The sequence below is a fragment of the Physella acuta genome, unplaced genomic scaffold, assembly GCF_028476545.2.
Source record: "Physella acuta isolate Inbredline_101_S28 unplaced genomic scaffold, ASM2847654v3 ptg001728l, whole genome shotgun sequence".
In the NCBI taxonomy this organism is placed as follows: Eukaryota; Metazoa; Mollusca; class Gastropoda; family Physidae; genus Physella; species Physella acuta.
In genome coordinates, this window is record NW_026733240.1 from 132,173 (window position 1) to 136,181 (window position 4,009).

The following is a 4,009-nucleotide window of genomic DNA, read 5'->3' on the forward strand; positions in this document are numbered from 1 at the left end:
GGAGCTTAATGGGACAAGGTGGTTGGAAGGTTGAGCGCTCGACTGCTGACTAGCAAGTCTCGAGTTCGGATCCCGGGCAGATGAGGCTTATAGCTGGGGACACAAATTCTTCTAGGAGAGACAACTTCAAAATCAAACAACTGCTGTATTGAACTTTGTTCTTGGTTGGACAAAAAGGCTATGGAAGCAAATCCAAAAAATAAAGCAGGCTGAAATAGGAGTCAACGGCCTATATGGCGCATAACCAGTTGACAAATAATACTCAATTTTGTGGGAGGGAATCCCTTCCACCACTAAAATTAAGAACGAAGAATAGGAAGAGAAGGATCGCACTATCCTTTTTATATCCCGAGGTCACAAAAACAGGCGGGCTCTACTTCATCTACCGCTTGGACCATCAGGCTCGAAAGGGTAACTTTACTTTTTATTTCCCACATCAAGTGGGATGATATATAAAAGCATGTTAATGAGAAATAGTTAATGAAAATGTACACATAACATGTGACATGTGTTTCGATTACCTTTTCACATGACTTAAAAATGAACCTTTCAGTGTGGCTCACAAAATATTTGCAGTGCAAAGGTTCGTTACTCAAAATGTTTGCTGACCTCTAGTAGAGGCTAGTTGGTATCAACTATATATGAAGAACCTTTAACATCCTATGCCCAGCTGTTCTAATTAAACTTTTTTCATTCATCTGGTTGTAATCTTGGCCTAACAACCTTGAGTGCTTTGAATTTCCGTATGTTTTTTTTATTTTTTTATTTTATTTATTTAAAAAAAAAAATTTTTAAAGAAGCATTTACAAAGAAAAATGTTTTGAACTATAAAAGAAGTGGTCTAATTAGACATATAAAATGTGATGTACGTTTTTTTAATAACTTGCTGACTTCTCTTAAGTCTATGAAATGTGTGGTACGATTGTTTAAATTGCTAACTTCCCTTTACGCCTATGAAATGTGTGGTACGATTGTGGTACGATTGTACTACTTGCTGACTTCCCTTTAAGCCCATGACATGTGTGGTACGATTGTTCTACTTGCTGACTTCCCTTTAAAGTGTTTCTATGAAATGTGTGGTACGATTGTTTTACTTGCTGACTTCCCTTAAACTTCATGTTAAGAGAATATATAATCAAACATGTTACAAAAATCTAACCAAATGGTGAGATTTCTTGTAGATGTTGTTGAGAGCTTGACTTGACACAGTGACACACACCAGCCCTGTGTTAAAATCAAATAGCCCACAATATCACATTTATAGCTTCCGATGTCTCTTTTCGATTTTGCTACCACCCCTTTTCCTCTTAGTACAATAACTTGCCCTCGTATATCGACTTTCATTTTCAATTCCTCAGCCATTTATTCCTATATTATTTTTTTTATACTAGACCTCTAACAGTAATATTAATTGAAGAATAAAAGTACTATTAAAAATCATCAAATCCTAAAAACATTACTGCGCCGATGTATGTAAATCATTAAAAGGGAGGTAATTTGTGCTCACGTTTATTATTTAAGTTATTATTTCCCTTATTTATAATATTTTTTTTTCCTTCAGTCATTCTTTGTCTTTTGTTATTTAATTATTCACCGTATAACCACATCGTTATAGATGGACACAAAAAATATCAGACCCTCACTCCCTAAAATTACGGGCAGGCCTCAGGTACTCAGCTTCCCGTCTTCCTCAAAGGCAACTCTTCTTTTTGGAACACGTCGCTAAGCCGTCTTTCATCTGAACGTCTAATTAAATCCAAACCATAATTAAGCTTACGTAGACCTACCTTGATCAGTTTGTATTACTATTAACAAAAACATTTTTAAAAAGAAAATATTACGCCAAGTACAGAAGCAACCTACATGATAACATTCAGTTTAAAAGCTACTTATTCTACATGTTGCCGATTTTTCTTAGATATTGTTTGAAATACGATTATTTGGTACTTTGCCGACCCAATTCAGGTATTCTATAAAATGGAATAGATTCACACTTTGCCGGTAATTTAAAGTATTCCATAGTTGATTGAACAAAAAGAAAGCCTGTCTAATTATCAAATCTAGTGTTTCTTTAGAACACTTTCCTCCGGGGAGGGGGGGGGGGGGACACTGTTTAAAGTGTTTATTTTATTGCCTATATAAATTCTTATTAGTACATGAATTAATTGAACGTTTATAATCAATTAATAAATGGCGTCATTTATGGGGTGAGGGTCTGGTCTTTTGTAAGTCAGCAAAAAAAAAAAGTCTCAAATAAATACACGATTGATAGCGTGATATATATATATATATATATATATATATATATATATATATATATATATATATATATATATATATATATATATATGTTTTTTTACGGGGGGCCCTTTTTTTCTAGTTGCGCCACTCTAAAAATTATTATCTAAAAAGAAAAAAAAAACGTTGGTTGCTATTGTATACCTTTACTAGAGTTCAAATAAAATGGTCTGTGAGAAGTGGTCGTAGTTTCGCTCGCCAGTTTCGAACCACAACGACAAAAGACAAAATCAAGTACTAGGAATAAAATAAAAAGTTTGTAAAAACATCTAAAAATAAACCGGGAGTGATCTCCCCTAAATTTTCTCGAATATTCTAATATAGCACTATGGGGGATGGCAACTCAGGACTTAGACAATATGTTTAATCCATTTTTTATTACTTAAACTTTTTATAATAGAATAGAATCTCGTAAAAAAAAAAGAATTGCACACCAAGTGAACGCCAAATAAAATGTGCATAATAGTGCGGGATATTATTAGTATTTTATAAATTCACATGCGTTTTTTTTTTTTTGAGAAATCGGAAATAGCGTAAATTACTACTTCTGGTCGACGGAAATTACTCAAAACTTGATAGAAGGCAGAAAATTAGAACTTTTACTTACATGTGAAATTTCATTTATCTATCTGAAATAGTACTCGTTATAGGCTTTTAAAAAATTCAAAGTAAAAAAAGTTCCACTTCCGGTTATCGGAAATAGCTCAAAAGTTGATACGGATCTACGATTTTGATATAATACTTATACTTATATATGAGATTTTATCAACCTAGCTGTAACGGTACTCAAGTTATCGTGTTCACACACACAGACACACACACACAGACATACGGACAATATTGCAAAACTATGTTTTTCCGACTCAGGGAGCCCTAAAACATCGAGATTTTTGCAAATCTCGATGTTTTAGGGCTCCCTGATTTTTTTTGCACGATTACAAGACTTTCTCTATACTTCGTATATACGAGAAAGTAAAAAACAAGTCGCTAAGTGGTCTGGTTGCCGAGATATGGGCAAAAAACTGCATTTTTTCGAGTTTTTTTTGGCTTTTCCGGGAAATCCAGGAAGGAATTCCGGGAATTTTTTTGGCCTATGTTTATCCTCGGAACTTGCTTAACATATTTGCTTTTGGAACTAGTCCTCGATATTGCTTCGTTGAGGAGGAGATACGACTTAAAGACGACTTAAAGCTGCGGACACACATCCGTCCATCCATTCCCAGAAATGACGAGTTAATAAACGCAATTCTCCAGAATGGAAATTGCGCTAAAAAAAAAATACTGGAAGTACCATCCCCCTTATTGTTATACGAAAATATAGGAGAAAGAGTAGAACGCCTCCATAAATTTTAGACCACAGCCAACCATAATATACATCTAGATTACCATGTCATTGCCTAATGAAAGTATGCAAATGGTTTTTACTCAATCTAACACGCCCCTTGACCTAATTGTAGCAAATAAGACTAGTTATTTGGCCTGCTAACTTAAAAATTTAGACTAGTGAATAGGAATAAATTCTAACATATTTACATTTATTTTGTTAATTTTTGTTTTCTTAAAAATTGTTTATCGAATATGTTTGATTTTTTAAATGGAAAATGAACTTTTGATCTTTACTTTTAGGGGCCTAGGCCTACCATTCTTTATTCTGTCAACATTAGTAGTACGTCGTTGCGCATGCGTCAGTCGCCATTGTCACACAGCAAGT